At 40.4% G+C, this 26458-nt stretch overlaps 1 long non-coding RNA gene across 1 annotated transcript in view; it reads right to left on the minus strand.

Moving 5' to 3' along the window:
- The window catches only part of LOC135217505 (uncharacterized), a 39139-nt gene that overhangs the window by 7595 nt on the left and 5086 nt on the right, over positions 1-26458 (minus strand). Inside the window, exon 2 of the long non-coding RNA XR_010315157.1 lies at positions 1013-1062. This is a non-coding gene — a long non-coding RNA (uncharacterized LOC135217505). The remainder of the gene's footprint in view (positions 1-1012; positions 1063-26458) is intronic.

Genomic DNA, 26458 nt, shown 5'->3' on the forward strand with positions numbered 1-26458 from the left:
CGATAATGCAGCGTCTATTCAATGCGTTGCCAGCTCATCAAGGAATATTATCAGGAATTATGTGAGCGTAGATGTGTTTAAGAATAAGCTCGACAAATATCTAAACTGCATCCCAGACCATCCAAGATTGGAAGATGCAAAATATACCGGAAGATGTACTAGCAACTCTCTGGTAGACATTAGAGGTGCCTCACACTGAGGGACCTGGGGCAACCCGAACGAACTGTAAGGTAAGGTGGAAGTTTCCTACTAAATGTAGTCTCATAGACAGAAGGGAGAATATGTTCAAACCAAGACACCAATGAAATTAACCACTGCATCAAATAACAATGAAAGCTCCAAGTAATATAAAGAGAGGTGATTTATGAAGAGCATAAAGGAGATACAGGAAGCATACCTGTGGTAATGTCAACCCTTATGGATACACATTTCTATCCATCAGATCCGGCTCGAAGTCTCGACTTACAAGGCATGGAATCTTACTGACTGGACGGAAACGCTGAAATCTCTAAATCTTGGTTGACAAATCTGAAGTGGGGGCACGGCTGTAGAGTTTACATTTCAATGTAAAGTGAAAGTCAGTTCCATACCATCAAACGGTCATGACAGATTATGCAACAAGGTGGCCAATAACTTTCTCCCCATCTCAGACTACCAACTAAGCGCCAGTACTTATTTACAAGCTAAATGAGTGAGTGAGCAAACCTTGCGAATGCCAGCTCAGCGCTCTACCTCAGAGCCTTGCTGGCCGTTGAAAAATTAAATAAATATATAAATAAATATATAAAAAGGAACAGCTTGGTCCTTAGCTCCGCAACTGAAATATTACGAGAACCCTGTCAATGATATACACAATAGCTTGAGGCAACGAAGGCAGACACAGATACACACAAATTTCTAACAATGGATAATTCCCAAATGTAAATAATAAAAAAAAAATCTTATATCTTTGTCATAATATGTTCAAATCAAGGTGTGATATTCACCACTTAAAAACAACAGTTGCACCTACCCTTGGCTAGATTCCAGCTGAGACATTGTGACTTGTGGCGCCCTACCTGCCTGTGAAAGGAGAAAAGGAAAAGTAACGGTTCAGGAAAAGTCAGCAGAAGGGATCTCATTTCATGTCACACAACCATTTGATTCAAAATGGACTTGTCATTGTTGAGACTCATTGGCACCGATGTCCATTGCTGAAAAATCGTGATCGGTGCTTGAAGCGATAGGGACGACAAGTTACAATTAACATAGATCGACAGACCAACATACATAAAAATAAGCATTCGAGGATGAATTTAGTTCGTAGACTCAAGGGTTCACAACTTCTTCTAAAAAGAGCACCGCCACAATACTGGAAATTATAAGCATCCAGTTAGTAAAACTTATTTTAAATCAACATGAAGAAATTTTCATTGCCTATAGCACAGAATATTCACAAATAGAGTTTGTACAGCTATGATTCATTGGGAATCTATAAATACTTAACAAACTTACATACTACAACATCTAGCTATAAAATGACAAACACATTTCGCTAAATGCCTTTTACACTACCCGAAATACTCACAAGTAAAATATATTGCACAAAAGAGCTATACGTTCATTCGAGGCAGCCCTCTTAGCCTACTTATACAGATGAAAGTTTGTCAATACAAATTATTTAACATCAGAGATAAACCAGTAACTCTCCCGGGATAACAGGTAAAAGGTTGTTTTGAAAATTTTTTTTTTTTTATTTTGACAAAGAATTCGCTTAAAAATTAAAATTTTTCTCAACATTTACATTTACAATAAAAGTCAGAGAGAGTGCAGCACAGATACAGATGTCAAATAATAAAGTATGCTGACCATTACATTGGGCATGCTTTGGTACACATGGAAAAAACAATATAAAAAATGTGGCCGCAGCTGTTCATGATAAGATCGAGTAGGAATCCAAAATGAAGAGCAAACAGCCGATTATAATGCCTTTCTCTCTCTCTCTCTCTGTCCAAAACTGTATGATGTGGATGAGAATGCTATAGTTGGTCACAATGGTTGTGTAATATGGCACTATGGAGCGCCTCAGCGGCGTGGTTGGTATGGTATTAGCGTCCCACCTCGGTGGTCGCGGGTTCGATTCTCGGCCATTCCATTGAGGAGTGAGAGATGTGTGCTTCTGGTGATAGAAGTTCACTATCGACGTGGTTCGGAAGTCACGTAAAGCCGTTGGTCCCGTTGCTGAATAACCACTGGTTCCATGCAACGTAAAAGCACCATACAAACAAACAATATGGCACTATGTTTCACAATCGTTCCAAAACACGGAAAACACAATCTCAATACTCGAGTTACTTCATATTCTAATTTAGAAAAGTTTGGATTTGCGTAAGTAAATATTCTCCGAAGGGTAAAATTAAGAATCAGGATGATGCAGTATAAGTGAGAATTGCGAACGGAAATTCATCAGTTATACTGGCCTTATCTTAAACAAGTTGTGAAGTTCGATTTACTTTCGTTTTATTATTATCACAACATTTAACAGCAATGGAACACAGGCAACAGTGCCTGTATATGTAGTTATGATGCTCGTAGACAACTGGTGCTCAAACGTTATCCAAACCCACTGAATGTGAATAACATTTGCTGAAAACTTCCTGCCGGACTTTCAATTTCAAATTCGAATTACAAGTCTATGCCGATATTGACACGACTTGCTGTTTCAATTGCTTTTATTTTCATTGATGACGATAATTTCTGACACTTTGGTTATGCAAGATGGAAACAAATTGTGATCGATTGAATAATAATAATAAGTAATAATAATAATAAATACTGAGGCAGTCATAATCACGCAGCAAAGTCACTCACATCACTGCATCTCCTGTGACTAAAATGATTTCGCCCGTTTTTTCCCCCCAATCAACACAAGTATGAGATTATCAAAACTTGCAGCAGAACTAACCGTCAGAATGCGCAAAGATCCTCTGGGACCTTCTCCGTCCCAAGTGAATCGAGAACCCAGACTAACTGGTTATATAACAAGCCAGGAAAGCACAGTAAGTACGCTACAGTTTCCAATGCTTGCCTATGATTTCAAAACCATTCCTTCACCTTTCTTAAAAATTTGTGATGATATATATATATATATATATATATATATATATATATATATATATATATATATATATATATATATATATATGATTATAATCACTTTAGCACGTGATTCATTTATCACACATATCCACAGGTGAAAAATAAGAGACAGGGTGTAGGTCCCCGCCTCCCCGACACCTGTCAGGTGTGGACTTGTACCCTAAGCGGTAGTATCCCTTGAGAATTTATTGTAAATTTTAGCCTAATGATTTTGAAAGCCACTCCTACCTTAACACCTGCCTGTGGGTGGATCTGCAGTCTCAAACGGTTGTGTGTATGTTCGTCAGTACTGTCTTTGTAGTATAATATACTCGTGAATTCTAATACTATGTATCAGTCCTTGTCAATGGCTGGAAAATAAAGCCGAAACCGGCCGGTCAGGACCTACACCCTGTCTCTTATTTTTCACCTGTGGATATGTGTGGTATATATATATATATATATATATATATATATATATATATATATATATATATAGTATATATATATATAATATATATATATATACTATATATATATAGTATATATATATATATATATATATATATATATATAATATATATATCTATATATATATATCTATCTATATATATATATATATATATATATATATATATATATATATATATATATATATATATATATATATATATATAATGTGAATTTCTATCACATCACCGTGATTCATATACATACATCGAGCTAGAAATGTCCTTTAATATACCATTCGCTCTACCTCAGAATTAATGTTTTCATATATATTAACCGAAGGGGAATTTTTTAGCTGATAATAATTTCGTACTTCCCTTCGGTTAACATATATGAAAATATATTAATTCCGGGGTAGAGCGAATTGGATATTGAAGGACATATGTAGCGCTCGCTCGCTCTCTCTCTCTCTCTCTTTATATCTATATATATATATATATATATATATATATATATATATATATATATATGTATATATATATATTGTTACGTATGAAGCCCGGCCTTGAAAGGGTCTCCAATACGTAAACAGGAATAGTTGAGGGAAAACAGAGTAAATTACTTGAACTTACCGTAAAAAGGATTTAAAGTGAACATTTACTCTAGAGAAAAAGGTCGCCAGAAACTCAGCTAATTACTTTACATCTATTTATTTACAAGAGGCTGCTTAACAGCCAGGGCAAGTAAATGCAACTGGTCCCCACGTGGACTATTAATATCTCTCAAGTGTTTGATAGTTGGCTCAAAATGAGATTCATGTAAAAGCTATTTTCGAAATCTTGCGGTAATGCAACACTTGCGAGCGAAGACACTTGGACACGTGACTCAGGGAATCTGGAAAAAGATCCCAGATTAGACAAGATAAAAAAAACAACGGACTTCTTGCACAAGCTTACGATTATTCAGTTCTCTAACACTGGGGAAAAGGCACTAGGTACGTGTTTTAACTGAGGTACGCAATGACTTCATTTGTCTGGGACGATCACACAAGGGAAGCATGCGGCCATGAGGCAGTGAGAGGAAACAAAGGGATGAGTTCTTTTGATTTAGAAGTTTGAATGGGAAAAGGGGAGTAAATAGACACTAGGATGTAAGGAACTGGCAATATGCTGTTTCACAAGACGTACCTGGTGATTCCATGATCAGTGGACCTTTGTAGAAATGTGGCGTCCGGCTTTGTCTCAGATCTGGGCGCGCCAGTAACGCCGTTAGGCCTAAGTGGGAAGGCTGGTTGGGGACATCCGTCCAAGGTCACGACTGGAGCTGACTGAGGGCGAGGGCAGGTGTGTTTCATGGGTTGTTGGGGGTCAGCTTAACCCCCCTAAGAGCAGGGCAATCCTGGAAACAGAAACATACAGCCAGCAGAGGTTTCACAGGAAAAAGAGCTTAAAGATATAGGCCTAAGAAGTACCAGTCTGCCTACATCCTTCCCTTTCCCGCGGGATACGTCCCTAAAGCTGACAAGTCATAGTTTTCCCCCTTCCAACAGGAACTCCCTATCTAGGCTGGCTGGCGTGTTTTGGTTTCCCGCCTAAAAATCAGCTGATATTTGGAGGAATATGGCTGCCTTTTTACAAATCAAAATATTTAACTAAATTCTGGGTAGACGAGGAGATCAACAAACGTAGAAATATATATATATATATATATATATATATATATATATATATATATATATATATATATATATATATCTATATATATAATATATAGATATATATATATATACATCTATATATATATATATATATATATATATATATATATATATATATATATATATATATATTATATATATGCATAGGGAGATACGTTTGTGCTGGGAAGATCTATTGCTGCAAGGCGAAGAGGACGATCTAGCAGCGTCCACCCACCAATATTTGCTCTTAACTGTCCAGGAGTATTCATCATCTACAAGCATACAATCTTCCAAGAAACTGTTAATAATTTGGGAGCCGTACACAAAAAAGTTTGAAACTGCGGTAGAACATTACCACTTGGAGTATTTTTTTTAATGATTAGAGAGTTTTAAAAGGACATGGAGCACACCAAGAAGTGGAGCGGATAACTGTTGGGAAAAAAGTAGAAATCCAAAGGGAACAGCGACTTGTTACTGTTATAGCCATATATAGAACTGCCTCCCTTGTATGTAATCGCCCTTAGGTAATCATCAGTCTTCGTTTTAATGCTGCCACTGTCGATGATCCTAATATAGTGATGGTGAGGTTACTTGGGATGAAAGTTAAAGATGACACATTTTTCTAACATTGTGAAAAATAGTTTTTTAAATAAAAGAAGTGGTGGTTGCATTTGTATGTCAAGTCCAGTTAATAAAATTTCGCCCCTATTGTTCCTCTTTCTGTAATTGTCTCATCTCTACCACCTCTCTGTTGCTCCTTTGAACAATAATAAGTGACAAAGCTTGTCACTCCTTGGAACTCTATTTAAAGAGTGATAAACTGTCATTCATTTGATGTAACTCCTTCGAGCATCTCCCATTTATATATATATATATATATATATATATAATATATATATATATATATATATATATATATATATATATACTTTATTAAAGTTGCTGATATATTAGTGGAGCAGGTAACCTCAAAATAATAGGGGAAAAGTACATATGATGATACAAATACGTATGAAATTAGCACAACGATTGTTCGTTGACCCTCTGTCTCGTCATCAACCTCTGACTACACAAAATTGCACCATTTTCCAAGATATTTCGAATGCTTAAAAAATGAATATATTTTTTGTATTGCTCTCATGGCAGGGTGATGATTAAAAGAATCTATTGCTTAAATAGCACTTTTTGAATCACTATATCACTGTAATGTTTGCTGGGAGTTTTAGGGATTTTATACAGAGCCAATGAAATTCCTGCTAATTCAGCGGAATATACGGAGCTAAAAATAGGCATTCTTCCATGATAACATTTTTCTTCTGTAATAACTGCGAACCCCACAGCAGCATCAGTTTTTGAGCCATCTGTATAAATGGTGATAGTATTTGCATGAATTTCGTGGCTTGTTCCAAAAAATTAGATCCTCTTCACAATGTTTGACAGCGTAACTTGGAATTTCTTCTTTTTTTTAATCGCATAACTCATGGCATACATGAGGCTTATTCCATTTCTAAAAAGGTGTTGAATTTGGTAAATGGTTCAGGAATTTTAATAGTGGAATATTATATTTCTCTATGTATATTTTCAGTTGTATAACAAATGGGTAAAATGATCGAGGTCCAATTCTTTTTGGAATTATGGTATTATTTATAATTCTACTCAATTTTGATGAATATCTTAATGTCCGCGAATAAAAGTTTAAACTATATTCGACCCTTCTTTGATCAAGTGACACAGACCTGTTTCACTATACAGAGAAATAACAGGTGTAAATTTAAATGCACCCGTAGCATATCTCAAACCTGCATTGTGAAGTCTCTAATTTTCCAATGTACTGGCTGATGCAGAAGCATATTGATGCGACCCATAATCAATTTTACTCAGTATCAGTCTTGTGTAAATAGAGTAATGTACTTCTATCTGAACCCCACTTAGCATGTGACAATTTCTTCAATACATGAAGTACTTCACTACAGCTTTTGCGTACGTAAATTAATTGGTCAAAATGCAACCCAAGAAATTTGGTATACGTAACAAAATTAATTGGTTTACCATACAGTAGCAATTTCATTTTCGGCACATTTTCTTATTTGTAAAAGTATGGCTACAGTTTTACTTGCCGATATAGGGTGAATCCATGTGCAGTCGTCCACGATACGATAAGATAAAGAGATTTTTGTAGTATGATTTGTCCCGTATAGATATCAGAGTGGATGATCCAAATGGCAAAATCATCTACGTATAATGAACTCTGTACACCAGTTGGTAGTTGTTTTGTAATGTCATTAAAAGTCATGATAAAAAGCACTACCTTGTGGAACTCCTTCATGTTGTGGATACTCCTTAGATAAAATACCATTTATCCTAACTTTAAAAGTTCTTTCCTTTAAAAATTTTACCATGTTTAAGGGTAAAATCCTCTCGGTCCAGAATATTGCATTTCTTTTTAAAATCTGATGGTTCCATGTCTTGTCACAGACCTTTTCCATATCAAAGATGATGGCTGTGGCATAGCTATTTGAAGCAAACTCCTTTCCCAATACTGGTGTCAAGTAAAGTTGAAGGATCAAAAGTAGATCTTGGTTTCTTATATTCGAATTGTGAAACGGAAAAGTATCCTGTCTTTTCAAGATACCATATTTATCAGTTGTTAATCATTTTCTCAAACAATTTACATAAACAGCTTAATAATGCTACTGGTCTGTAGCTGCTTGTGTCATAAGGATCTTTGCCTGGCTTCATGAAAGGAGGGTCCAGTGCTTTCCGCCAATCTTGTGGGGAAATATATTTCAATCCATGTTTTGTTATAGAGAGTTTTAATAAATATTGTAAACTGTTTGGGTGAATCTGTTTCAACATTTCAAAAATTATCATATCTTCACCAGGGGCTGTATTGGAGCATGTTGATAATGCCGATAACAAGTTCATCCATGGTAAAGCAATCATTGTATGAATAATATTGATCAGTCTCAAAATTGGAATTTTTTCTTCTTTCTTTAATGGTGCGGAAAGATTGAATTGACGAACCTTTGGAGATATTACTTAAAACGTTCTGCTAGGCAAGTTGCTACCTCTTTAGGATCATATATCAGTTTGCTATTAATTTTCAAAACTGTGACATAGGATCGAATGTGCTTTACTAGTATTTTATGCACTTTTTTCCATATCTTACTTGGGGGTGTATCTTTGCTCGCCGATTTTAGGTAGTTACGCCAAGATTTTCTGTGCGCTTCATGAAATGTTCGTTTTTTGCTACAGCACTGACCTTTTATATCTACGTAATCTGAGTCGTTTTCGACTTCTTAAATTTTCTTTGGGCTTTACTACGGTCTTCTTTGATTTTTTACACTCCTCATTCCACCAAGGAACTGGACATTATTCTTTTACTTTGAGCTACAAATGGTATAGATGAATCTGCAGCATCAATTACAGGAACTAAAAACATAACCAGAATAGTTTCTATGCCCAAATTATTATCCCATAGTGAAACATTCTTCGTGCATTCACTAAAATCTTCCCAATTGACTTTATTAACATTAAATCTATTAATTGCCATCTCTCCAGTGAAATTCAGAATACTAATTAAAACAGGAAAATGATCACTACCACACAAATCATCATGTGTTCCAAAAATATTTGTCTACTAGATCTTGTGAGCACAAGGACAAATCTATGTGAGAGTAACTTTTTGTTCGTTGGTCAAAAGGAGTTGGTTTGTCTTTATCTATAACAAAATCAAGTTTGATGTTGCCTCTCGAGTTTGATTTTACATCATGCCAAGATAAATGTCTTGCATTGAAAACTCCTAGAAGTAACATTGGTTGGGAAGCTTCTTGACTAAGTCATTCAACTTTTCTAAATCTATATTATTATTTGGACTTAGCTATACAGAGCAAATCGTTATAATTTCCTCTAGTTGAATCTGAACTGCTAAGGCATTTATTTCAGATGAAAGATCATATATTGTGAAAGGTACATCTTTTCTAATGAGAATCATATTACCTTGCTGATTTGCACAGTGAGGTTGATAACGTGTAAAATTTATTTGTAAAACTGGAGGAAATAGGTAAAAATGTTTCATTGAGGCAGATACAAATTGGGCTATATTCATCAATTAATTTAAGTAACTAACTTGTTTTCGTTAATGCTTATAATGTTCCACTGCAATATGAATGAGGGAGTGTCCTTATTATTTTAAGAAGAAAATGTTACTTATTTTCTTCGGTCTTACGACCCTGAGCTGAGAGAACTGTGTCCATTTTAGTTTTTGAATTGGAACTTTTGATATTTTTGTTGCTGTACATAGGAATTTTGCTTCTAGTACCTTAGCTATAATCTGGTGGCATAGCATAGTCTCGTACTAGTGACTTATATTGTTTTATGTTTGGTTTTCTTGTAGGTTCACCATTTCGGATGAATAATTTTTTTATGGCGGGGTCTTTGCTATTGGTGGTATAAACAATGGTTTCTTCTGAACTGGAAGTTTTCAGACATTTACTATTTGGACTATGAAGGTTGTTCTCTTTCTTAGGTGAGGATGTTTCACTGTGTGTTCTAGGTCTCTTTCCTATCTCTGTTGGTCCATCTAGTTCTTTTAGTATTTACTCAATTTCTTCAGTATTTATTGGTTTGTTTTTGTCATGGATTATCTTTTGAAATATATTTTCTTCTTATTTTTGGCACTTGTTAAGGTGCAAATTATCAGGGATGTCCTCTCCCTATTCATCAAGATGATCATCTACTGCAAGGCTGGTCAATGCTTTGAACTTATTACTTACCTGGTGAGTATTGTTTTTATCTGATTTTCTAAAGTTATTTGATTTCTGGTGTTAGAAGAATGGGTAGCTTGTGAAAAATCATTGGATATGATTTTGCTTTGGTGTTTGAGCGTATCTGCAAATGTTTTGCGGGGAAGCTGCATTCCTTCTTCTTTCATGTCTTCCTTAGCCTCCTTAACTGTTATACCAAATTTTCTTGATCTGGTAAGGGCTTCTTGGAAATATCTGAAATATACACATTCCCTTACATAAGCATGGTGAGAACCACTTCATTTAAAGCATTTTTTAGGGTTGGTGCATTTATCACTACTATGCTCCAAGGAGCCACATTTAAAGCATCTAGGCGAGCCCAAAGACTTGCATCGTTTTGCTGTATGTTCAAATTTCAAGCAAACCTTACATTGCACAGGTTTTGGATGTTCTTCTTTAATTGCTATTCTTTTGTTTCCTATTTTCATATATGTTGGAATTGCTTGCTGTGAAAAAATAATTTTAGCTATCTTCAGACTTCCAATTTTAATACTTTTTCTCTCATAAACAGTAACTGATTTACCATTGTGTTTTTGATCTTCCAGGACTTCTTTTAATGTTTCACACACAGATTCACTGGTGTCACTTTCAATTCTAAGTTTATCCAGCAACATCATTCCAATTCTGTGTTATGATGGGCCTCGTCAGAAGCATTTACATGGTGAATTCCAAGTTTTGCAGTTTCAAGTAGTTTTTTATTATTGTTCAGATTTAGCCTTTACGATGATTTGTTTTTTCGACTGAGAATCAGGGATTGTCACAGCCAAGAATTTTCTTCAGTGAACGGTATATAGCCAAGTCACTTAGAGGGGTTACTTCTTCACTTATTTTGAGTGTGATACACTGATACCACACTGGAGGAGAAAAAATATCTTCCATAGTTATTCTTTTAAAAGTTCTCTTTTGAGATAGAGTTTTTGGTACATATGGCTCTAAAGTAGCCATACATGAGTTTTGGAGGGATTCCATGGACAAGTCCTTTGGAGCAAGCATAGGGTCGTCAAAAGAAATAGGGGGGGGTTGCCATATAACGGAAAAACTTAATTCATCCAGATATTCCCCATACTCACCATGGAGTCACCCTTAGAGGATGGGTCATCCCTTTAATTAGGGTTGTCCTAGGGGTAATTACCAGATATACACCCTATCTCCAGTGCTAAGGCATCATGATGTCCATCGAGATCAGACCCGGCACTGAGGATAGGGTTTGACATTCAACTTTTCCCTCGTTCAACCACGTCAGGCACTCGAGTTCTAAGGGTGAGGTGGCATGCCGTCCATCCTCACCCTCCTTCAAACCCCAAGAATAATTCTAAATCATGTTCAAAACCAAGCCAAAAGTCATCAACATAAAATCAATACCTTAAAGGGGGAGGAAGCAGAAAGATGAAATGTTTTTAGTAAAAGAAAAAGAGCTGACTTATTTCGTTGGATTAACAGCTGGGCACCAAGTAGTTCCCACCAGACATCAGAGCCCAGTTGCTGAACCCTAAGCCCCCCATCCTCGGCCAGGCTTCAGCATCTGGGGGGTATTTGAGGAAAGCCATCATCCATATATTTACTCACTGTGTGGACTTTAAGCAGTTCACAAGCAGTACTGGTCGGACCTCATTTACAAATGAACTTTTGCATGTGGACTGGACGAGAGTTGGTGTGCACCGACTTGGACTGTACAGCTGAGACTTATCTCAGGTGTTGTATACATTTAACTTAAGCAGTCGTAATATCTGTGGCCTGGACAATTATTGCTCCCATGCTGTTAATAATTAGGTGGACCCATACACATTGTGGTTAGTATCACTGGCTTCATTTATATAGCAATGTGTGATTTAATTGGAAACCCTGTCAGTGCTTATGTATTTCAGCATTGACATTTTTTATTTAGCTACAGTAACGAAAAGGTCATATTTGCAATGTTGTACTAGATTAAAAGTAATTAGGTGAAAGGCAATTGATATTTTGCTATCATTTAAATGAATGTAACCTTTTACAGAGACCGCGTTCTCACTCTCACACACTATAACAAGCGTGCAGTTCCAGTAATAATGATAGTATATATATATATATATATATATATATATATATAACATTTATATAGTTTCTTATTTCCTAAAAATTCCATCATATAGTCCAACTGCAATTCAGGAAGTAAACATTCGCAATCCTCACCAGCAGATCAATATAAGTTTAAACCGGATCATAGTGAATCAACAATATATTTACGATAGAATGTTGTAATTACACTGGTCACCAAGAATTGTGATTATTGAAAAATTGTTCTCCATTTTGTCACTTTACAAAGCCCCAAACAAGCCTTTCCCTCAAGTATCAAACCTTACGTTATTTTTTTTTTTTTTTGTTTTTTTTTTTATTTGTCTTCCTTTCTGAAATTAAAGGATCTCCATCAAATCTTCTCATTTAAGGCAACCAAAAGATTTATAAAAATAAAAAAACCTAATTGTGTTCGTTATATTTAGCCAGCATTCATCATACGAGTACACTATGCCTACCGATTTGATATAAACAATTAGAGCAAAACAAAAAAAAAAAAAAAAAAAAACGTGCACACAGTTATCTGACAAATCATCCTTATCAAAGTACTTGATACTGCTGAAGAGCCTACTGCACTTACTAGCACTGCAATGAACCACAGACACACGAACACGATCTGACTTCATGTATGTACTACCCTGAAGAACACTTCAACACCTCACTCCACTAACGTCGCAAAAATGAGTAAAATTACCGTCAATAAGCTACATTGACCGGTACTGACAGCCTATCCCTTACAACTGTTGATGCCAGTCACATCAACAAACAAGATTTTAAAAAATCACTTGAATAAAGCATAATTGCATAATATTGCTACCAAGTAATTGTTGTAATGGCTCTGTACTTACAGCGATGTAGCATTGTAAACATAGAATAGTGTAGTAATATGTAAGTAATTTTGTGGGAACACTTGACGCATAAATTGTGTATAATACGTTGGTCTACAATTTTTCCTTTTCTAAGAGGTTGTCATATTTTACTATGGAGTTCCTTAACTGTAGACTGTTATTAGTAATATATATGAGAGAGACTCAAATAAATATAGCGAGTACTCATGGTATCTTATTCAGTATGGAAGCATCTATGCTGTGTATCAGTTACAGCATTCTCTGCCTCCGTGTGGCCTTCACTTCAAAGGGGATAACAACTAAGTAATCTCATCAAAAACGTGCCTTTGGGAAAGACTTGAATGTGAAGAATATTTGAGATAAAGACTGAGGACAAAATGGCATCATCTCTCTAAACTTAAAGAGACCACCACACTTTTATAATTTTAAACAATAAACTTGCAAGTCAAACTTTTAGCTATCTTCCATATTTTCAAAAGGAGAATAATTATCAGATTATGAAATCAATATATGCATTCACCATACATATGAAAAGGAAAGCGTTGACAATATTCAAGGGGGAAAATCTGCTAATAAGCAAAAGTTGAAAGTGGCCACCTCTCGAAGCACTTCACTATCTTGGAGCACAGCTTCTCAGCCACTTGTCGCTGAAGCTTAGCTTCATCATACTCAAAGATGATGGTGAATATGCCTCTGAAAGTATGGCTGTTGACAAGAACAGAAAGGGGCATCTTGTGGAACGTGGAACCGCGAACAACATTACTGATCCTTACGTGATCTCCTCCCTCAGTAACTAGACGAGTGACATCACCCATATTGGATGTGATGTAATCACAGGATACTGTGCTATTGGACTGAGACGAGCCTTGGAAAAGAACATGGAATAAGCTTTCTCTGCAAACATTCTACCTGAAAACACATACTCTCTCATACTCTCTCCAATGGTTTTAGCATAGTCCCAAAATTTTTGAATGAATATTCCTAGGGGTGTCCGAAAACAGCATGAGGGGGTAGCCCATATGTAACCCTAGGGGCACCGACGGTTTTGGTTTCCAGCCAAAACCGACGGAAATTTACTGTATGGAAGTTCGCGATTAAATACGAATCTTCAGTGACACCATATTCAACCAAGACATCAACAATGGCCATGTTGACAACTGCTGTGAACACAGACCCAACTGTTACTTTTTCCTTCTTGCACCTCTGGATAAATTTGGAGGTGACATCTTCATCAAGGACCCCTCACTATGGAGGACGTGCGCTCCTCTTTTCCAGTCGGAGTGAACATTTCACCAAGAATGGGCGTGTGGCTATCCTGGAAAAGAATATCATCTTCAATCTTTTTTATCTTGGGGTTTTCTTCTAGCGCCGCTTTTTCTCCATGATCAGGTTCATAGTTTTCTTCGTCCGATGCAACATGCCCAACGATTCTTGGTTGTTGATGGGTTTCTCAGAAATGACATCATTCAGCAAGGACTGAAGAACCCCAATAATATTCATGTTACTCGTCCCGTCGTCATTCCGTGATGCAGGCCAAAGATTATGTGGCTCTTGAAGGGAAATGAAGGCTCCAGATCTTTGGTGTCACTGGCAATGTCAGGGAATCATAAACTAACCGAGCACAGAAAAGCGGGCCCAGTTTCACTCTTGTAAGAATGACTGCGCAGTGACTCTCTCACTTCCTTCTAACTGCGAACCCCGATGAACCTGAAAAGGGTAAAATGATTGATGAACTACAGCATTAGCTGCTCAGAACTACTAACTGACCTTTATAATTAGGAATTATATGTGGCGTGTTTCTCCTCAATAAAGTGCATTTACTTTAATAGTACATTCTGTGATGACATGAATGCAAAACAAATTGAAGTCAATTTTCTTGCTGTGTTCAAAGAAATCAAGTCTTGCTCTTGCACCTCTTAGAAGAATTTTCCTACAACTGGAAAGTCTGGCTATCCATGTGGAAAAACATAACATATTATTTACTTAATATTTAGCAATGAAGAGGAACAGACGACTAGCCTTACATAGTATTTCCTTACTGCTTTTTGGAAAAAGCTCCACTATAGTTTAGATGCTGCATTTCGGTTCCTGGCTGCTGCAGACCATCCAACACAATGTACTAAACATTAAGTAATTTATGTTATATAAAAGTCAAATTATTTCTTGTGTATCTTAATACAGTAAAGCTTAATGTACGCAGGAACTAATTAATTACCTACTTTAAAATCAATCTCTGGGTTTGTAGCCCTTCTGAACCACATCTGTCCTCAAGGTACCATAACATACGTTCAGACTTGGAACCTACCTATGAGAAAAAAAAAAAAGGTCACTAAAATGTTTCCAAGCAAACGGAAGTAATTAAAACTAATCTCCTGTTACTCCATTTTACAATTTATCTTCGTAATTGGAATTTCATTTTCTAATTTCCACAAATTCCTTTTTATTTCATTAACAAAGGAAAACTACTTGCACCAACAAAGACCAAAAGAGTACTGTGAGGGGACTCAAGACCAGGTCTTACCTGTACAGGTGAGCAACAGCTCTCCTGACGTGCTTCTTCTTGCAATGGCTCGGCGCTGCTAGATCCAGCTGTACCAGATCAAGACACAGCCGTCCTGATGGTATGATTCATCATCTTCTCGGAATCAGAGGCCTTCCGGAGCCATTCACCCGTGAAGATACATCATCCCTTGGACCATAAGGCCATGATGTTTTATAAAACTACAAGCACATTTTTATTAACACTGCTAGTTGGAAGTTTGGAAACCATCCCATTGTTAAGGGAGAAACGTTATCTGTGTGTCACAACAACGAAAAAAAAAAAAAAAAATCAGATCCTGAACTTAGCTGTGGCTATTTAACAAGAAAAGACAAACCCTGAACTCTAACAAAAGGCAAAAGGCAAGACATGACACAAATGTGATACTGACCCTCAACACAAAAGTATACCAGCGACAAACACGGAAACCACCAACTTACATAAAGTGATATACATGAAACAAAGTCTTTTCGTACTGCAAGGATATCAATAGGAAAGACAGTCTGAAACTACGCAAGAGAGAAGGGGCAAAGGCAACCGAAGGGATGGAGTAGGACCTGCTTCACATTCCATATGTATTGTTAACAGGCATTGGCAATATTGATGATAAAATCAATAAATTAACTCCGAGAGGAAGGTAAGACTTTTTGTCCTACATATCACTGCCAAGGGCCGTCGAAAAGCATGATGTCCACAACTCCATGGCACTGAATCTTACTGTTCGAGAAAACTTGGTTGAAGAAGGAAATTCTTGGTTAACAAATCTAAGGTGAGGGCATGACCGAGATGACTGAGGAGTTTAAATTCCCTAATGTCTGAGCTCTTAAAACCTAAAGCTGTCCCATACCATCAAAAGGCATAATAGGTAAGTCTTGAGAATTGTGCACCAAGGGGCCAGTGCCTTTCATCGCATATTGGACAACTATCAAAGTGCCATCACCTACTTACAATTGGGTTGAGTGACTGAGTGAGCAGACCTCACAAATGCCAGCTCAGCACTCTACTACTAAGACCTGCTGCCCCGTTGGAACAATTAAAATGAGAAAAAGTCTAGCTTGGCCCTTAACCCCGCCATTACACTATTAAATGAAACCCATCGATGATTTTTATAACTTGAGGCCACAGTCACAAAAAACACAAACTCTCTCTAACAAAGGACTGATTCCAAAATGTAAATATTTTAAAACGACTTTCATCTCTTGTCATAATATGGTCAAATCAACCTCCCAAGTTGTACTCACCCTTTGCTAGATTCTAGCCGAGACATCACGACCTATGGCGCCTACCTGTGATAGGAGAAAAGTAACTGATCAGGAAAGGTATGCAAAAGGGCGCTCATTTCATGTCAGACAAGCAAAAGTTTAAAAATGGAAAAGTTATAATAATTAAGACAGCAAAGAGACAAATTTAGTCCATGGGCTACAATAACGCTCACCCGCCCCCTCTTCTTTACACCTGCCACTTTTTTTTCTCCCATACTTTGATGTCTAAGCTGCTGGAAAAGCATTGTCAGTCGAGTGATACCTGGTTGCTAGTACCTGTAAACCAGCCATTAAAGATGACTGCTGGCAACGACGGGAAAAACCAAATACAACGCACTTTTCAACCAGCAGGCCTACAAAACTTGTGCCACTTATATATTCTAAATATTTTTTGGATGGCAATTTAACTGGAAATGTTATTTTAGAGCTTCTAGATCACTCAACGTATTGGTACACACCATTTGAGAACCTTTATCAACAGATTTATGAAGCATCATCAATAAAAGTTTCTCCTTCAATGGTGTTTGCCTATGTATTTCTTCTTGCTACAAATCTTATAACGTGCCAAAAATCATGTTGTAATCCTACTTCAGATTACAACATGGGGAATCAAAAGCCTATTAATCTTAGACGAGAGCATCGCAAAGCTCATGGAAATATTGAATGCATGGTTCATTACGACAGTGAAAAAAGAAATGAAAAATTTTCTCCTTTAATGGAAGTCTGTCTGCTGTAATACAAAAGGCAGCTGAAATTAGAGAAGTCTATGGCTAAATTGACTATGAAAAACAATATAACCTCTTTCGTAATCTTCCCACTGGCTTGTCAGAAAATCATGGATGTCACAAATGCTATACAAATGTATACATGAATATCACAAATGCTATCAAATGTTTACACCCATACAGCTAGACTCCCAAACCATGAACAAAAAGAATGTTCTGATTCTGATCTCAAAGTTAAATGCTCAAAGGAAAAAAGGAAGCATAGTCATTCAAGTTATGATCATCAAAACTTGCTGCCTCAGCATGAATGTATATTTTGTGGAAAAAGTAAGAAAATTGGCTAATCATACGAAAACCTCATAAGATTTGAATCCAAAAGTCCAGAGGATGCTATCGAACTGAAGGCTGAGGTCATCCATGATACTAAAATGATATTGTTAGTATACAATAAAGTTTTGTACATACTTACCTGGCAGATATATACTTAGCTTAGGTCTCTGACGTCACGACAGAAAATTCAAAACTCGCGGCACACGCTCAGGTAGGTCAGGTGATCTACCTTACCCGCCGCTGGGAGGCGGGTGTAGAAGCCAGTCCCCTTTCTTGTCAGGTTATTTTCTTCCACCTGTCTCCTGAGGGGAGGATGGGCGGGCCATCAATCGTATATATCTGCCAGGTAAGTATGTACAAAACTTTATTGTATACTAACAATATCATTTTTGTACATGAAACTTCCCTGCCAGATATATACTAGTGATTGACACCCTTGGTGGAGGGAAAGAGACACATACTTACTTAGAAAGTGGGGACAACACATGTTAAAGGAATACATATAAACCTAAACTCTGGGTTCTTACCTGATTTAGGCAGAACGACTTGATAGTTTACTGTCTATTAGTCTGCGTTGCCTAAAGAGTCTCAGCGAGGGCGTGACCTATGGCTGAAGAACTCTTTGGGTCTACCAATGGGAAACTGAGTCCACTTACTTGGCAGAATCCAAGCAGGATCTGGTCAATGGGGATCAAACCCGCTTACATGCCAGAGCCTATCACTACCAATTGCAAGGAGCCTCAAGCACAAACCGATCACCTAACCAAATACTAACATTAGTATACGAAAGAAGGAGCTGCCTCCTGCAACCTCCTCGTACAACAAAAAACTCAAACTTAAATCTAACAGGGAAAAAGGATTAAAAAGGATGTGTTTCAGCTCCCTGCCCAGCACTGAATCCGCCGATACGTAAGGGCCTAGCCCAAAACACTTATCATACGTAATCGATACGTCCCTTAGGTAGTGATTAGAGAAGACTGATTCACACCTCCAAAAAGTGGCCTTCATAAGGTTTTGTAATGACAAATTCTTCTTTGAAAGCCAAAGACGTCGCGATGGCCCGTACTTCGTCGCGCCTTGACTTTCAGAAGGTTAAACTGTTGCTGATTGCAAGAAGTGTGTGCTTCTCTAATAATATTCCTGATAAAGAATGAGAGTGCATTTTTAGATAAGGGCCTACTGGGGTCCTTACAGAGCACCAGAGATTGCTCTCATTAGCGGCAAGTCTTTTCTTCCTCTGAAGATAATATTTCAGGCTTTCTCACCGGGCAAAGAGATCTCTCCTCTTCTGTCCAAACTAAGGAGGATAAGCTTTTGATTTCGAAGCTCCTGGGCCACGGCGAAGAAGGGTTTTCATTCTTTGGCTAGGAAAGCCGGAAGAAAAGAGCAAACGCGGAGCCTCCTTGGAAACCTACCTCACCTTCTAGAGCCTGCAGCTCGCTGACCCTCTTCGCTGACGCTAACGCACAGAGAAAAAGAGTCTTCATCGAAAGGAAGGTCTCTGAACGAAGCAGTATGGGGAGGTTCGAACCTTGAGGACCTCAGGAAGAGCAGCACGACTCCAGATTCCAGCTAGGCACTAAGGAGGAGGTTCTTTTAACCGTTTCAAACGATCTGATTAAATCATGGAGGTCCTTGTCCTCAGATATGTTTAATCCTCTATGACGAAAAACTGAGGAAAGCATGCTCCTGTATCCCTTGATGGTGGAGACAACCAACCCGCATTTTTCCCTCAGGAAGATAAGGAAATCTGCAATCTGAGTCACAGAGGTATGGAGGAGGAGGAAACTTTATGAGTCCTGCACCAGCGTCGAAAAAACATCCCACTTCGACTGGTAGACTCTAGATGTGGAAGGTCTACGTGCATTGGCAATAGCCCTTGCCAGACTTTGCCGAAAAGCCTTAGCTCTGACGAGACTCTTGATAGTCTGAATCCAGTCAGACTGAGAGCGGGGAGGTTTTTGTGAAACCTGTCGAAGTGGGGCTGTTTGAGCAGATCGACTCTTAGAGGTAGGGATCTTGGGACATCCACCAGCCATTCCAGTACCTCTGTGAACCAGTCGTGGGCGGGCCAGAACGGAGCTATCAACGTCATCCTTGTTCCCTCTGACGCTGCGAATTTCCTTAACGTTTCCCCTATAATCTTGAAAGGGCGGGAACGCGTAAAGATCCAGATTCCTCCAATCCAGCAGGAATGCATCTATTGCCACTGCTCTTGGGTCGTGCAATAGGGGAGCAGTATAGATCTATCCGCGCATTCCTGGAGGTCGCAAATAGATCGAGATGGGGCCTGCCCCACGTCCTCCACAGCTCCTGGCATACTCGTCCGCGTGCAGAGTCCACTCTGAGGGAAGGACTTGATTCCTTCTGCTTAGCAGATCCGCTCTGACATTTCTTTCTCCCTGTACGAAACCTGGTGAGAAGCCTTATGTTCCTTTCCTCTGACCACAAGAGGAGCGATCTCGCTGTCTCGTACAGGGAGAAAGAGTGAGTCCCCCCTTGTTTCCGAATGTAAGCCAGGGCTGTAGTGTTGTCGGAGTTGATCTGAACATATTTCCCTTTTACGAGGGGTTCGAAGGTCTTGAGAGCTAACCAAATCGCTGTAGCTCCTTCTTGTTGATGTGCCAGGACACCTGATCCCCCATCCAGGTGCCTGACACTTCTCTCGACCCGAGAGTAGCTCCCCAACCTTTGTCCGAAGCGTCTGCATCAACAAAAACACTAGGTTGGAGTTCCGAAACCTGCAAGGAAAGGCCTTCCTTTGAACAATAGAGGGTCTAGCCACCAACGTAGATCCTCCTTTATCTCTTGCGAAATCTTGAACGCAAAGTCCAGACCTTGAGATTTCCGATCCCAGTTCCTCGTCAGGAAGAACTGTAGGGGTCTGAGGTGCAACCTTCCTAGAGAAAACGAATTGCTCCAGCGAGAGTGTCCCCAACAGATCATCCACTCCCTCGCTGTGCATACATCTTTCTCTAGAAAGATTGCTACCTTCTCCAAAACCTCGGGTTATCCTCTCTGGGGACGGATACGCCCGAAAAACCTGAGAGCCATCAGAATCCCCAGATAGATACGCTCTTGACTGGGGATTAGCTGTGACTTCTCGAAAATTCACTAGCAAACCAGAGAAGCTGCTAGATCCAACGTCACTCGTAAGTCCTCCAGACATTTCTCCTTGGATTTGGCCCTGATAAGCCAATCGTCCAAGTAGAGGGAAATCCTCACTCCCTCGAGATGAAGCCACTGGGCAACGTTCTTCATCAGTCCTGTGAATACTTGGGGGGCCGTGGAAAGGCCGAAGCATAGGGCCTGAACTGAAAAAACGTTTCCTCCCACATGAATCTGAGATATTTGCGAGAAGAAGGATGGATCGGCACATGGAAGTAAGCGTACCTGAAGGTCCAGCGACACCATCCAGTCCCCGGGACGAAGAGCTGCTAAGACTGATGACGTCGTCTCCATAGCGAACTTCCTCTTCTTACAAAGACATTCAGGGCGCTTACGTCCAGAACCGGTCTCCATCCTCCTGAGTTCTTGGGAACTAGGGAACAGACGGTTGTAGAACCCCGCTGAAAAGAGGGTCCTGAACCATCTCTATTGCCTCTTTCTCTAACATCAGCTCTACCGCTAGAGCGAGGCTTGATTCATTAGTGGGTCTTTGTATTTGGCCCCACCAGTTGGACCTTGGAGTGGTGGTCAAGGGTGGTCTCGAAATAAAGGGAATGAGGTATCCCCTCTTGATGATCGCGAGGGACCATTTGTCCGCCCCCTTTCGTGCCCAGACATCTGCAAAGTTCAGAAGTCTGGCACCCACAGTTGTCTGGAGGACACCCGAACTACTTCTTGGCCTAATAGACCGGGAGAAGGTCCTTCCTCTTCTAGGTGGTCTCGAACCTCTGGAGGAAGAAGAGCGAGACGAAGGTCCTCCTCGAAAGGGTTCTTGCCTACTTTGAGCTCTTTCTTCGTCTTCTGCTGAAACGAAGGTTTCGGAATTCTAGCCGAGCGAGCTAACATATCCTGCGTCGCTTTTGCTGATAACGAGCTGGAGATATCGTTAATAGTCTTCTTGGGGAAGAGTTGCGGGGAAAGCTGTGAATACAGCAAGGAAGCTCTCTGTGCGTGAGAAACCGCCTTGGTTGGTAAGAAAAGAGCAGAAAACGGCCCTCTTCTTTACCACTCCTGCACCAAAAAGTGAAGCAATTTCCCCGGAACCGTCTCTCACTGCCTTGTCCATTGCAAGACAGAACTGCGTGGAGGTCTTCAGGCGAAAGAGTGTCTTGTTCTTGAGTCCTCTTAGCCAACACTCCCAGGGTCCAGTCAAGAAAGTTAAAAAACTTCTAAGACTCGGAAACATTCCCTTCAGAAGGTGATCCAACTCGCTCATACCCCACGTCGTCTTCGCAGAATTCAGCGCCGAGCGACGTGCGGAATCGACCAACGAAGAGAAGTCCGAGTCTGCAGAAGAGGGAAGAGTTAGACCCAAAGGGCTCTCCTGACTCGTACCAGAACCACATCTTACCGTCAGCTTGGACGGGGGAAAAGGAAAAAACTGTCTTGCCCTTCTCTTCTTTTGAAAGCAACCAGTCGTCAAAGTTCTTCATAGCCTTCTTCATAGACACTGTAGGCTTCATCTTAACGACTGAAGACTTCTTAGCCGTATTGGTCGTTGAAAATAAGGACGGAGGAGACGGAGGAGCAACGGCCGAAAGAGACTCCCCAAAATCTTGCAAGAGGAGGTCTGTAAGTCTCTTATACGAAGAAAACCGAAGCATCCTTGGGCAAATCTTCCTCCGAATCAGCAACAAATTCTTCCGAAGAATGACGTCTAGAAGCTCTACTGCCCGGAGGAGAGCTAATCCTAGGAGAGCGCCTGTTCGGAGAGCGCCTACTGGAAGAAAAATCCACCGGGTGGGAGAGCGCGTTACACGGGAGCGCCTACCAGGAGAGCGCCTACTTTGAGAGCGCCTCCCAGGAGAGAGCCTACTAGGAGCGTCGCCTAGTTGGAGAGCGCCTACTAGGAGAGCGCCTACTTTGAGAGCGCCTCCCAGGAGAGAGCCTACATGGTGAGCGCCTGCTAGGAGAGCGCCTACTTGGGGAGCGCCTACTAGAGAGCGGCCTACTAGGAGAGCGCCTACAAGTGGAGGCCCGTCTGTCGGAAACAGATTCTAACTCCACAGAAGAGCGTCTGGATAAGGGAGAGCGCCTATCAGGCTCTCCTGCGCCTGCTAGGCTCTTGGCGCCTGCCATCCCTCAATACTCCTGCAGGTTCTTGACGCCTGCCACGGGGAGAGAAAACATCCACAGATGAATCCCTGTCAGAAGCGCGGCGCTTACAAGGCTCTGAGCGCCTATCCAATCGGGAGAGATCTAACGGAGGAGAAAACTTTCCGTTGCCGCCTACCAGGCTCTTGGCGCCTACTAGGCTCTTGGCGCCTACTAGGCTCTTGACGCCTACTAGGCTCGAGCGTCCGTCAAAAAGGAGAGTGGCCACCAGGCGAAGAACTCTTCCTTCGCTCCTGACGAAAACGAGGCTCTTGACGTCTGTCAAGCTCTTGACGCCTAACTGAAAGAGGCGAGCGGAAACTCCTGAGGAGGAGAGACCTGTCTGGCCTCCTTACGCCTTACATGCTCACAACTCTTGCTGGGAAGAGAGGAGAGCCTACTCGGAGAAAGATCCCGAGCTCCAGCCTGCACTTCTGACCTCCCTACTAACAGGCTCAAAAGCTCTTCTAGCCAAAGGAGATTTAGCCGAAGGAACGTTCTTAGACTTCTTCACCGGAAGTGAGGCGTTCCTTCCGACGATGAGAAGTCCCGGCAATAGACTCCGCTAAAGCCGCAATCTGCGCCTGCAGACCCGCCAGGATACGCGCAGGAGATCTCTTAAACTCCATCTACAGGGGACGAAGTCGAGAGCGAAAACAGGAGAAGCGTAACCGGACGAAATCTTGGTTCTCTTGCGTTCCACTTCTGACTCTTCCGCGAAGGATTCGGGGCTGGAAGGAAGGGCGCAAGGATCCTTCCAGGTCTCTTTGAGAGGGCGAGACGACTCCGATGCGCCCCATCTACGCTGAGGAGAAGGCGACGAAGATGACGAGAAACACGCACTGGCGCAATAACTCTTCTGGTTCGATCCAAGGCAGCCTGGGAAACGAGCAACAGAACTGCCGAGGGGACGCCTGACCGGTGGGGGTTCTAAACCTTAACCTCCGCGGCTTTCGACTTTCCTCCTCCACTGGGTCTGGGAGTCTGGAAGAGGGGTCTAGGCTGGAAGCGTTATGTGAGCCGGTCAGACGCACCCTCCACTGCACTAGGGGCACTGCACTGATCACTTGCACTATCATCACTCTTACCTTGTCGAGAGCGAGCGAGGCTCTCCTTACTCCTGATCGAGGCTCTCCCAGAAGCAACTTCCGAAAACGAATCTTCGGGTTCAAAGCTGGGCGCAGGGGCTGAAACTGGAGAAGGACTACTTCTACTACAGGATTCTCAGCGTCAACTTAAATCACCCTCGATCACTCACCGCGATCCGTTCTACTAGAACTCTTTGAAGAAGCCTTGCGCACCCTATCCTTCTCTAAACTTTCTACATAGAAGAGAGAGCCTTCCAAAACCATCCTCATCCAAATTTCTTCACACTCTTTGCAAGGGTTAATAAAAGAGCATTCATTCCCTCTACACGACTCACATACCGAGTGAGGATCTAATGCAGCTTTAGGAAGCCTAACTTTTACATTCCTTCTCTGAACAAACCCTAAATAAACTAGGTTTCTTAACTTCAGAATCATCCATGATTATAGATATGTAAGAGAAATCCAAAAGAAAAATCCAAAAAACACGTCCAAAAAGCGTATGCCAAGCCAACAAACAAAGGGTACTTCACCAAAATCCAAATCGTCGGCAACGAGAACGAAATTTAACTATCGTAAGGACTGAACAACAGGTGTTGTCCAGCCGGCGACAGAAAATAATCTGACAAGAAAGGGGGACTGGTTCTTACACCCGCCTCCCAGCGGCGGGTAAGGTAGATCACCTGACCTACCTGTAGCGTGTGCCGCGAGTTTTGAATTTTCTGTCGTGACGTCAGAGACCTAAGCTAAGTATATATCTGGCAGGGAAGTTCATGTACAAAAATTTAGGTCGTACACAGAGGTCGACCTTGTGGCAAAGGAGACAAAGTAACATCTTGCTGTACCACCTCATCCCTCCAAAAGGTCCAGCTTTTAAATCAGTTGATAAGGCCATGCAAAGTGCTCATGAGAATGGATTTAGATATCTGTAAATATGAGGAGGACTCAATCATTCAGGGGGCCAACGTTGAAAGGATAACAATGCTGAAAGAGATGTATCTCACGAATATGTTTGAAAATCATAGAGTTCTACAACAGTGACTACAAGACAGATAAACTGAAAGACAAATTGATGAAACACTGGGTCAATGATTCAGTTTTGGAGACCTAACTATAGCACTGAACTTCTGTATTTGTCTAATGTTCACCCCAGTCAAGCTGTACAGGCTGCCTTTGAAGCTGCTGCCTTCGACTCTCGACTATTGGAGGAAGCAGCTCTTGTTATTAGTCAAGTAATCATCTCTTCCCTCAGGTTTTCAGATGAGCTTTCTTGGCCCCCTCCTCTAGGCAAGGTGATGAGAGATCTCACTCCCCCTCCAACACGACTACAGCATTTCAAAGTGTTTGATTCTGAAAACCAAAGGATGCCTCATTGAGTCATTGTGTCATGATATTATGTATGCTGTCACAAATGGACAATGGGTTACCTCCAAGCACTTACTTTTGGCCATAACTCACTGGCATATTACTGGGAAAGCAGAAATTATCACATGGTTTAATCAATTTGGTAATTTGAAACTGACAGTAAATTTGTCCAGGTCAGAGATCACCCTGGTCCCTTACCTCCGAATACTGACATAGAAATGACTTCTCATTAATTTTTTTTTGACTTCCAGGAAGAGACAACATCTGGGAAAGAACTCACTCATGGTCTCATCTATCAAAAAGAAAAACCATCACTGCTGATACCAACAATGACAGTGATGATGCTATACAACATCAGCTGAAAAGCCAACAAGATTGATTGATTGATTGTGAGTTATCTGGCGTCACAACTACCAAGGTCACCGACGCCGAAAAGCCAACAAGATCAACAACTCAGAAAATGAGACCTGTGAAGTATGTAGCGAATAAACTTCCCCAATGCTATGTGGGGAAAAAGCAGGACCCTCCAAAGCTTATGTCTCTAGAGAACAAATCAGATTTGGAAGTCAGTGTTCATGATTCAGACCTTATGTGGATTTTGGCGAGGAAAATTAGTTTCCAGCCTCAGCAAGACCTACCTCAGACTGTTCCAAGGTGGAAAAGATGGCAGTCATGCACCAAGAAGCAAATAGTTGAGTCTGTCACCACATTTGAATATCTTCCTCCTACCAGCACCTTATCACAAAAACAGCATAGTGCAAGAATGTCTTATTCAAGCACAAGATATGAACGGTGCAGTAGGACAGTCTTGGACCATTGTGTGTTTTGATTTGGCAGCAGTTATAAAAGCCAATGGTATCATATGCCATATCCTGGGAAATTCCCAAAACATTCATCAGACTTGTTGCTTTTCACATCA

Source organism: Macrobrachium nipponense, chromosome 7 (genome assembly GCF_015104395.2).
Source record: "Macrobrachium nipponense isolate FS-2020 chromosome 7, ASM1510439v2, whole genome shotgun sequence".
Taxonomy (NCBI): domain Eukaryota; kingdom Metazoa; phylum Arthropoda; class Malacostraca; order Decapoda; family Palaemonidae; genus Macrobrachium; species Macrobrachium nipponense.